Source organism: Misgurnus anguillicaudatus, chromosome 9 (genome assembly GCF_027580225.2).
Source record: "Misgurnus anguillicaudatus chromosome 9, ASM2758022v2, whole genome shotgun sequence".
Taxonomy (NCBI): Eukaryota; Metazoa; Chordata; class Actinopteri; order Cypriniformes; family Cobitidae; genus Misgurnus; species Misgurnus anguillicaudatus.
Genome location: NC_073345.2, coordinates 10,848,953 through 10,861,217, shown reverse-complemented (window position 1 = coordinate 10,861,217; position 12,265 = coordinate 10,848,953). Strand labels below are relative to the sequence as shown.

Here is a 12,265-nt window from a genome sequence, read left to right as displayed (position 1 = left end):
TGAATGATTGGAATTAGTTATGTGAAGAAAAATATAATTGCTCCAACATAATTATTTCCTTCTTAGAGGGGATCTGCAATACTGTTTAAAAATCATCAGAGTAAGACCTCAAGAAGCAACTTTTTTACATATTCAAATCCAATCTGACTCATTTAAAGACGCTAAAATATTTCTGTGTGAACTTTACTTATTTTCCCTATCATTTTGGGTTACATTGGGTACTCTGGTTTCCTCCCATAGTCCAAGGACATGCAACTTAGGTGAAGTTGAGATGTCAAATTGTAGACAGTTCAATGGCAACAAGATAAACCTTTAACTTCCGGTAGACTTCTGCAAAGACTAAAAAGATTATTCTAGATTAAAGTTCCCGTTCTTTCTGTGTTGTTGAAGCTTTGATTGTGTTTGAAGTGCGCAATATAACATTTGTTCATGTTTCACTGGTAAAAAAAATGCATAATTGTTCACACAATTGACTTATTTCTGTATTCCGCTGTTTTCACTGTCCTTAAAACGAGCTGATGTCTCCCTTGTTCAATGAAGTCCCTCCTTTAGAAATACGTATCGAGTTCTGATTGTGTAGTTTGTTTAGTGTGCTGTGATTCGATAGCAGCTTAGCTTGCTGTTAGCTTAGCTGGTCACTGACGTATTCCTGTGGGCGGAGTTTAGTCAAAAAACTGTTCTAGTGACATCATTAAAACAGGAAGTAGAGGGCTGTAGTCTAAACCAGGCATTCGCTGTAGGCTTTAAAGGCGAATTCTGTTAAAGAAAATATATTGCCTGGCAGTGAACTTTGAGCTTTATCATTTTACAGGTATTATTTATGCTCTAACAGCAACATTACAAACTAACTAAAATTGGAAAATGGGATCAGGAAGAATGTGACCTTTAATAGAGTAGAAACATGCATTTTTGAAAACATGCAAAATAAATAACAAGTAGATTATCTTAGTTCAAATCATAGCTAAAGCGTATCAACACTTACACTGAGCTAACATTACTGTGTAAAATGAATGTATACAATGTTAGCTACAGATCCTTGAATTCTGGCTGCCGAACCTTTACAGCAGAGATCCATGCTCGCATTTCCCCTTTTCTTTAGGAAACCGAAAGTTTTTATTTTCAACAAGGTATTTGTCCCAGAGTTCAGTTTAGCCACTAGCCAAACTGATAAACAAACAGGGACCAGAAGTTAACTTCGGGCCGGCGCGCAACCGTGTAAACGCATGATTTAAAGGGATGGAAAATATATGTTGGTCCAAAAATAACAAAAATTACGACTTTATTCAGCATTGTCTTCTCTTTTCCGGGTCTGTTGTGAACGCGTGCACGAGACTGCAGTGACGGCTGCCCTTGACGCTGCTGACGTACGACGCTGCCGATGTGTTATCTGTTTTTTTGTTTGTGCGCCCGAGCTTCGTTTACAGTCTGAGGGAGATGCATGCTGTAAGTTTTTAAAAAAACTTTGCAAACATGTCTGAGGATAACACGTCAGCCGCGTCACTGCAGTCACATGACTTCAGTCTCGTGCATGCGGTTTACAACAGAACCGGAAGAAAAGAAAATGCTGAATAAAGTCAGAATTTTTGTTATCTTTGGACCAAAATGTATTTTCGATGCTTCAACACATTCTAACTGACCCACTGATGTCACGTTTTTATTACCTTTCTGGACATGGACAGTATACCGTATGAGGTTTTTCAATAAAGGGTCAACAAGCTCTCTGACTAAATCTAAAACATCTTAAACTGTGTTCAGAAGATGAACATAGGTCTTCCGGGTTTGGAACGACATGAGAATGAGTCATTGATGACATTATTTTCATTTTTGCGTGAACTATCCTTTTAACAGTTCTTCTCATAAATATAAAGCGATGCTGGAATGGCATTAGAAAAATAACTCATTCCATTAGGGCTGTAACGATTAATTGTGTGTCCCATTAAAAATGCCTGTCTGAAATCGATTCTGAATCGCAAGGCTGCGATTCTGTGTTTGATGCACAGCTTGTGCGTGTACTACGGCATTTGGCCAGTAGGAAGTCTTATCAATCTAAAATCATTATGAGTCGGAGTCGTTTATAACATTTATTTAAAAAATCAACACTCGTTAAACAAAATCATTCAAAATATTCTTTATTATCATGAAAATACCTGAAACAATTTAAAGAACAGCAAAATAAATATTCCTGTAGACATTTCCTGGAATAGCGTTTGTAATGCTACTTCTTCTGTGTTTCTGCACGAGAGCACCCCCTGGCTTTTGGATGTGCCTGGATTTCACCGTAATTCATTAAAATTTATTCATTCATTGAGAAAACGCGCATTTGCATGGTTAATCTACGGTGGCCTTGGGGTGCAAAAATAAATTACAATGGTAAATTACTTATTTACAAGATTAAAAACAAATGTACAATTTTTTAAACAAATTTAAAAAAATTCAAACAAATTTACAATTTTTAAACAAATTTAAAATTTTTTTAACAAATTTACAAGTCTTTTAACAAATTTACAAGTTTTTTAACAAATTTACAATGAGTGAGGAATGTACAAGTTTTCTTAACAAATTTACAATGAGTGAACAAATTTACAAGTTTTTTAAACAAATTTACATGTTTTTTTAACAAATTTACAATGAGTGAATAAATGTACATGTTTTTTAACAAATTTACAATGAGTACAATTGGAGTTTACAGCACCATGTAAACAAACTCGTCACGCTTCCCCGTTTCACAACTCTCATGTGATTCATGGTGATACTTACGGGTTTCTTTCCACCGGACCGGAGGCTCAGATGCGTGACGTCAGCGTATTGTACTAACCCTTTCCGTAATAAACGTAAATTTGTTAAAAAACTTGTACATTTGTTCACTCATTGTAAATTTGTTAAAAAACTTTTACTTTTGTTTGCTCATTGTAAATTTGTTAAAAAACTTGTACATTTGTTTAAAAACTTGTAAAGTTGTTAAAAAAACGTGTAAATTTGTTAAAAAACTTGTAAATTTGTTTTTAATATTGTAAATAAGTAATTTACCATTGTAATTTATTTTTGCCTTTCCAGGCCACGGTATTAATCGTTACACCCCTACATTCCATTCATCTAGTGGATAATCGCGGTATTTCAGATTACCATTAAAACTCATCAGGAACACGTTTTTGTCATGCAAATGTTTTCTCTTAATTGATGAGATAACTCATCAATATCGGGGAAAGAGTTAATAAACACACAAACTAGTATTCTAAAACTATACCTGACCCTAAGCGTTAAAAAAACATTTTCACCTCCTTAGAGAAAAGTCTCGTTTTGTTATTTGTGTTTAAGTAAACCAAATATGTACATGAACTGCATACTGTATGTGTCTGTACATGTGTTTATTACGGTGGCCCTGAGGTGCAATTTTATTTACAAGATTTAAAACAAATTTACAAGTTTTTTAACAAATTTACAAGTTTTTTTTAAACAAATTTACAATTTTTTTAAACAAATTTACAATTTTTTAAATAAATGTACAAGTTTTTCAACAAATTTACAATGAGTGAACACATTTACAAGTTTAACAAATTTACAAGTGTTTAAACAAATTTACAATGAGTGAATAAATTAACAAGTTTTTTTTAACAAATTTACAATGAGCAAACAAAATTACAAGTTTTTTAAACATATTTACAATAAGTAAACAAATGTACAAGTTTTTTAACAAATTTACAAGTGTTTAAACAAATTAACAATGAGCGAACAAAATTACAAGTTGTAAAACAAATTTACGTTTATTACGGAAAGGGTAGGTACAATACGCTGACGTCACGCATCCGAGACTGCGGTCACGTGGGAAGAAACCCAGAAGTATCGCCGTGAATCACATGAGAGTTGCAAATGCGATGTTGTGTATTAGGCTGTACATCCTATTAACGTAAAGAGAGTGATAATATATATCCTTTCATCTATTCCCGAGTGACTCAAAGGGATATTGGACCTTATTTTCAGGTAAGTGAAATAGCTTTAGTTAGCTAACGCTAGCTTTCCAGGTTGCACACGTTTCGGATGGCAGTTATCAAAATAATTCACTGACTTTCTCATTAGATTACAGACAACACGAGAGGGTGCTCCAAACTTTTTAATCAGGACTGCATTGTTTGTTCGCTCCCGGGGTTACATAGACTGAAACGGGGAAGCGTGACGAGTTTGTTTACATGGTGCAACTCCAACCCAGGAGGACACTTCAGAGGAATCAAGGGTGCGTTAACTTGTTCGATGATATAATCTGAATAATCTTTAAAAGATTAAGATTTTATGTAATGAGACGATTTGTTAAAATTACCAAAATTTATACTATGAATTATATTTTCATTTAATCCTCTCTAAATGTGATAGTACTGTAATGTTTTATCATATTACAAATACTCGAATGTTGCCTAAGCAAACTGACATTTATGTCAGATAGATAGATAGATAGATAGATAGCCAAGACTGAAATCATGATTATGTTAATTTCCAGTGTCTGTGATGTTGAAACACTAAAGGAAGAAGAGGAGGACCACCATTTGTTTCCTGATCAGAACACAAGAGAAGAGTGAGAAAAAAATTAAGCAATTCATTGATGAAAATTAAAACATGTAAATAAATCTTATGACCTCCTTGATCTTTCTTTTTTTTACATGCAATTTTCTCCTCTTTCTCAATACACAGATCTAACAGTGGTTTGGGGGCATTGCAAGACCATGATTACCTGGAAACATCTCCTATTATGGAAGAGCACAACATCATGCTCGCAACATTTGTGTCCTGGATCAGTTTTTCTTGTTTCTCTGCTGTATGAGGCAGGGGCTTCTTTCCGCAGATTTAGCTGTAAGGTTTAAAGGTCCCGTTTTTCCTGATCCCATTTTTTAAACTTTAGTTAGTGTGTAATGTTGCTGTTAGAGCATAAATAATACCTGTAAATTATAAAGCTCAAAATTCAATGCCAAGCGATATATTTTCTTTAATAGAATTTCCCTTTTAAAGCATACAGCAAACGGACGGTTTGGACTACAGCCCTCTACTTGCCGATTGAATGAAATCCAAAGAAGAGTTTTTTTTTACTAACTCTCACCCACAGGAATACGTCAGTCGCAAGCAAAGCTCAAATGGCTCTGCTAAGCTAAGTTGCTGTTAAATCACAACACACTAAACAAACTACTACACAATCAAAACTCGATATATATTTCTAAAGGAGGGACTTCATAGAACAAGGAAGAAATCAGCCCGATTTTAGGACAGTGAAAACAGTGCTATAGAGATAAGTAATTATGTGAAAAATACTGTGTTTTTTTACACACAAAACATGAACACACGCTATATTGCACACCATAAACACAATCATAGTTTAAAAACACAGGAAAAACAGGACTTTTAATCTGTCCAAGGCAACAGTCAGTCGAATATGCATAACATGGGCTAATGTCCAAACATCTTTTCACTTCACAAGAGGTGCAAAGTTTGGACTCTCATTCTCACGGCACCCATTCACTGCAGAGGATCCAATTGTAAGCAATGTAATGCTGAATTTCTCCAAATCTGTTCCAATAAAAAGGAAAAACATCCATATATTGGGTGAAAAATTCCTTTCATCCCAAAAACAGACTTTATTAATTTAAATGTTTTTACTTTGCTTTACTATTACAATTTGTACAGTAGATAGAAAATATACATTGGAACAAATTTATAAACAGTGGTGTGAAAAAGTGTTAGCCCCCATCCAGATTTCTCATGTTATTGCATATTTGTCACACTTTTATGTTTCAGATCATCAAACAAATTTAAATATTAGTCAAAGAAGATAACACAAGTGAACACATCATGCAGTTTTTAAATGAAGGATTTTATTATTAAGGGAAAAAAAATCTAAACTACATGGCCCTGTGTAAAAAAGTGTATTAGTACCCATTGGCTTTTAATGTAAATATGATTGGTTCTAAAAATGTACATATATATATTTTCATACTTCATTTATAAATAAAACTATATTTTGAACAATGAGTGAAATGCAGTTTCTTTAATGTAAAATAGTTGTTCTAATAATGTACAGTTATTTACTTAACACGTCTCTAATGTGTGCGTGTGTAGTTGGAGTTTACAGCACCATGTAAACAAACTCGTCACGCTTCCCCGTTTCAGTCTATGTAACCCCGGGAGCGAACAAACAATGCAGTCCTGATTAAAAAGTTTGGAGCACCCTCTCGTGTTGCCTGTAATCTAATGAGAAAGTCAGTGAATTATTTTGATAACTGCCATCCAAAACGTGTGCAACTTGGAAAGCTAGCGTTAGCTAACTAAAACTATTTCACTTACCTGAAAATAAGGTCCAATATCCCTTTGAGTCACTCGGGAATAGATGAAAGGATATATATTATCACTCTCTTTACGTTAATATAATGTACAGCCTAATACACAACTCTCATGTGATTCACGGCGATACTTCCGGGTTTCTTCCCACGTGACCGGAGTCTCGGATGCGTGACTTCAGCGTATTGTACCTACCCTTTCCGTAATAAACGTAAATTTGTTTTACAACATGTAATTTTGTTCGCTCATTGTAAATTTGTTTAAACACTTGTAAATTTGTTAAAAAACTTGTACATTTATTCACTTATTGTAAATATGTTAAAAAACTTGTAATTTTGTTTGCTCATTGTAAATTTGTTAAAAAACTTGTACATTTATTCACTCATTGTAAATTTGTTTAAACACTTGTAAATTTGTTAAACTTGTAAATGTGTTCACTCATTGTAAATTTGTTGAAAAACTTGTACATTTATTTAAAAAAATTGCAAATTTGTTAAAAAACTTGTACATTTGTTAAAAAACTTGTAAATTTGTTTTAAATCTTGTAAATAAAATTGCACCTCAGGGCCACCGTAGTTTACTCTAGGTTATCGATCATCTTTCTAGAAAAACTTAGAATTGGGTTTATTTAGTATGGTGTAAAAAGGCTAAAAAGCATTCTTCATAGTTAAACATGCAAAGGCTATTCTTTGACCTTGGCTCCATCGGCCGGGCTTTTGCGTTGTGTTGTGTTGGGTGAGAGAAGAACTTCATGAAATCTCCACTGACTTGTGTGAAATTTAAATGCGCTCCTGCAGGAGAGATGAAGCGTACTGCCTTTCACAGAGATGAGTGATGCGGTACCCTGCGCTCTAACGGGACGTCGATCGATCCCTGCAAACCTTGTCTTTATGAAAGGCATATGAGAAGAAAAAAATCACTCTAATAAACATCTCTTTAACTTAGCTTGCTTACAACAAAGCTTCCCTTTCTGTCAGCCCGAGCTGCCTCAGAAAAAAGATGCTCATGTGATCAATTATGGATGGACTGTCTCTTACCCCTGGAGCTGGCAACACATTAGGTAATGCAGGAGCTCAATTTAACTAGATGGGCTTGTTAATGTGTCCCGCTGGGAAAGGCCGGCGGTTCCTTTGAGTTTCCTCAGGAAAGTAATGTTTGGAGATTGTAGATAAAAGGGCGCTTAGAGTTGGCACAGGTGTCCGTAGAGAGGGTCACCCTTTCTTGCATACAAGTTGACATTGAGCATAAACACAAACAATAAAGGACATTGGTTGTACTTTAAATAGGTTTTAAATAGCTTGTGGTCATCGTGCTTGGAGGTTTCAATTAAAGATGTCCATGTTTGGTTTTTCCAAGTATGTGGTTCAATTTATTCATTGTTACGCTTCAACTTGAAACAGAAAGAAGCTACCGCAGGGTCTATTAATAATGCAAAATGTGTGTTGCTTACTGTTTGCGATATATTAAATCAAACACGCCTGGAAGGTAATTGTTGTATGTGGCACTGAAGACTGCCCACATTCAACTAGAAACCAAAATCAGAGTTAACCTTTTATTATCTTCTTGATCTTGCAAGATAAGTAGTGACCTAAGCCTGTGCATATGCAGTCCTCAGCATAAAGAAATGCATATCCCCCCACAATGGCCTTTTTAAAGAAACATAAAGCTCTCAAGAAGTGGTCCGAGAAACATTTGATGGAATGAAAGTGTTCTTTGCAAGCTCACTTTAATGCAGGCTACAGTTTGTGCCCTTGGCTCTAATGTGCCCCACGCCACTCTTTACCTTACATGTCGTATGCAAAAATTTTGAGATTGAGAGAGTGGAAGCTGGTCTAAGCTTTTTAATCTGACCTATTCCTCAAGAGCCGGACCTGAGCAGTAATTGCAGACAATGGAAGAGAGGTGGCAGGTGTGACTGTCAGCTTCAATCAAGCCCTCGTGCCCAAAACCCATGATCTTTCAGCAGCTGAAAAGTGAGAAAATAGAGAGGTCCCTCTCTCGCCCGGTCCATTTCCTCTTGCTCCTCCTTTGCTTTTCCCTTGACTCTGTTCTCACTTTTCTCTTTGCTACCTAGCCCGAGCTCTTTCACCCCTTCCACACCTGTCGACTCGATTATGGAAATAAGCATTTGTGACGGAGCCCTAAAAAGCAGATTAGTAGGAGGAAAGCCTTTTTATTTTGACATGGCTATTCCTCTGGGGGACCAGAGGGGGAAATTTGCACATCATGTGGTGTTGGTACCTTATGTTTGCTTAGTCTGGTCGGGAGGAGAGGTTGGTTGTGAATGTTTTAGTGGTTTAATTTCCTAAGGAGGGAGGGACAAGAGCGCTACAGGACGTCCCAGCAATAGCCTACTAAGTATACAATCATTTGTTAAAAACTGTTACTATATCTTTACTAATATTCTTATATTTTAGAATAATGGTAAACCTATTGTATCATTATGGGAATTATCCTGTATAAACAAAAATTATCTTACATTTTATGGTCTTCAATGTAGCTATACTTTGGCTAAAATTACAAAAATGTACTCTTGGCATTTTGTCCCTCAGCTTCTTGACATCTCATCCTGTGATGCTTTTTAAACAAAAACTGAAGAATTTCACATCTATTCTGAGCTTTATTCTGAACTATTCTGTCTTTATTATTCAGTCCAAGTATGAATATGTTAGCACAATTTATTTCTTCACAAAGCTAATTTCAAACATTTCAAATTATAAAACATTTCAGATCAAGTCACCCCAAACTCTCGAACAGTAGTGTGTATAGCAGTAGTCTTCAACAAGATGCCCACGGGTTGCCAGCCAAAGCACATACCCTCAATTTTAATATTTACTTATTACATATTTTTTATTTTAGTTTGGCTTCTTTTATGTATGTTAACATTTTAAGCAATAACAAATCCTTAACAAGTAAAATACAAATAGAAAGATGACGAAACATCAAGCAATTGTGTTAAGGCGGATGATGAGGTAGGATTATTACTAAAATGACACTGGAGTATAAAACATCAAAATTTTGTAAACTTTTTGCAGTTATTTCTGCTGCTTTGGTTTTACACAGGCATACTGAATTACTAAATTAATACATGCACAAGACATCACCATTATGATGGGTAAGGTGAATAAGCAATCAATGTTTATACGAGGAACTAATGGGAAAGAAATAATTGACATTGTTAAATCATTTAAAAATAAGAAGTCAACTGACTGGAACCATATGGATATGTCTGTAGTTAAACACATTATTGAGTGTATTGACAAACCACTGGTACATTTATGTAACTTGTCCCTACAAAAAGGTTTATTTCCTAAAAAAATGAAAATAGCTAAGGTTATACCCATATATAAAACTGGGGATAGACATAGTTTTTCTAATTATAGGCCTTTTTTTTGCTTTCACAGTTTTCAAAAATATTGGAAAAATTATTTTACACAAGATTAAATGATTTTGTTATAAAATACAACATAATAAGCAATCAACAATATGGGTTTAGAAGTAACAGAACAACCTCACATGCATTAATAGAACTGGTGGAGAAAATATCCAATGCAATAGAAAATAAACAATACACAGTTGGGGTTTTTTAGATCTTAAAAAAGCATTCGACACTGTCAACCATGACATCTTACTAGAGAAACTTAAAAAAAATGGAGTAAGAGGAGTAGCTCACTCTTGGATAAGTAATTACTTAAAGAAAAGGTATCAATATGTACAAATAGACAATTGCAAGTCACAAATGTTGCAGGTGACATGTGGGGTTCCACAAGGCTCTGTGCTGGGCCCATTGCTTTTTTGTTATATATTAATGATATATATATGAGGTTTCCAAAGTATTAAAACTGATATTATTTGCTGATGATACAAATGTATTTTGTTCTGGTGATAATCTGAAACAACTTTTGGATAAAATGGAAAAAGAAATGGTATTGCTAAAAGACTGGTTTGATTTGAATAAATTAACATTAAATACAAGCAAAACAATTTTTTTTGTGTTTGGTAATCGTTTATCAAACACAATAAGTAAGTTAATGATTAATGAAGTTGAAATAGAAAGGGTGTCAACAATTAATTATTGGGGTGATTATAGACAATAACCTAAATTGGAAGCCCCATATATCTTATATTAAGAATAAGATTTCAAAGTCTATTGCAATATTATATAAAGTTAAAGATTTCTTAAATGAAAAATCATTATATACATTGTATTGTTCCCTAGTGCTTCCATACATTAATTATTGTGTGGAAGTATGGGGAAATACATATAAAACAAATATCAATCCAATATTTCAACTGCAAAAGAGAGCAATACAAATTGTGAAGAAAACCAACTATAGGGAGCCAACAAACTCCCTATTTATTGAATTAAAGGCTCTAAAGCTTAAAGAATTAGTAGAATTAAAAACATTACAAATCATGTATAAAGCAAAAAACTGCAATTGCCAGAAAGTATCCAAGGGTTGTTTACAATAAGAGAATGTCAACATGACTTAAGAGGAGATTGTGTATTTAAAAAGAAACAAGTGAGGACCAACGCAAAATACCATTGTCTGTCGGTAAAAGGTGTAAATCTATGGAACAGCTGTGATGAGGAATTTAAAAAAATGTGGGACACTTAGTAAATTAAAGAAACTATTCAAAATAATGCACTGAAACTATATGAAACCAGTTAAAGAGTGATAAATGAACAAGTTGCTTTGTTGAATGTTGGATTATGAAACTGTATGCATAGGCAAAATTAATGTTTATAATTTTATCAGTATTTGATTGACAACATGGTATAGGGTAATACATTTTTTATTTTATTATTTTTTATGTTGTTAAAATATGATGTTTAAAAAGGGTAGGCATTATAAGCAAGGGCTTCAGCCTACACCTGTTTCAGACTGAAGCATATATGTGGTTGCTTGTTAGCTCAACTGTGTTGACTGTCAGTCTGAAATAATTCATTCATTCATTCATTCATTCATTCATTCATTCATTCATTCATTCATTCATTCATTCATTCAGACAGATTTGCCTTTACATAGTTGCCTTTACACAGGGACGACAAGGCCTACGTCCGCAGCCAAGGTGTCGTTATCAGAAACTTGCACTTTGAAACAAATCTTCAAAAGTTTTCAGGACTCCAAAACCTTGTCTTGTGTAAGCGAACAGCCAAAACTAAAAAAAAATGAAAGAGAAAAAGAGTTCACGGTTGAAATCAGTGTTGTGTAAATTGGGGATGGTAGGTATACCATTTTTTAAGCTTCGGCAGCTTGTTGCCTTGCTGCCTCATAAGGCAATGACTTAGGCGGCATGAAGGCATCTCTGGGAAATGCATTCGGACAGCCTTTAATGACAGCACAACTTAATTCTGTTTGAAATATAAACAGAGAGCCCCTTTGTGATAACGAATCCCATATTTGAAAACTGCAATGCTAATTTCTTGCTAGAAATGCAATCAAAAGGTGTGAAAAGTGAAAATATAACTTTATTTACACTAAATTTCTGATCTAGGCGCTTTCTTGGCCGCCATATTTTTTTCGAACTCGATTAGGCTCGATCCAATCACATTCCCCAACCACACACGAAATTGTGGAACAAGACGATGAAGATATCTCAGGAAGTAAAGAAAACATTGGATCTTTTGGTGCCACCTATGGAGTGGGAGCGTAAAGTGCACTTCCTGCTTTGCAGCGGCTCTGCATTAACACAAAAAGTTGTAAATCGAATGTCAACCCATTGAACAAATATTTGAATAATCAAATATTTTGGTCCAGCCCTAAAATTACCCCATAGTTCCTCTTAATTCATGAGATGGCAATTAAGCTCAAGCTACAGTATAAAGCAAAATAATGACGAGATTAGAGTTAAACTCTTTGGGGCAGTTTCCCAGACAGGGATTAGACTAGTACTAGACTAAAAAAAATTTATGAGGTGTCCAAACTGAAAACCACTTGCATTGACA

The 12,265-nt window shown here is 34.5% G+C and overlaps 2 long non-coding RNA genes across 2 annotated transcripts in view; both read left to right on the top strand.

Moving 5' to 3' along the window:
- The window catches only part of LOC129424204 (uncharacterized), a 136,672-nt gene that overhangs the window by 36,462 nt on the left and 87,945 nt on the right, over positions 1 to 12,265 (top strand). The window lies entirely within an intron of this gene.
- Positions 3,840 to 5,555, top strand: LOC129437236 (uncharacterized). Its single transcript, XR_012371317.1, has 4 exons — positions 3,840 to 3,978; positions 4,075 to 4,228; positions 4,490 to 4,564; positions 4,681 to 5,555. It is a non-coding gene; the product is annotated as an uncharacterized lncRNA (long non-coding RNA).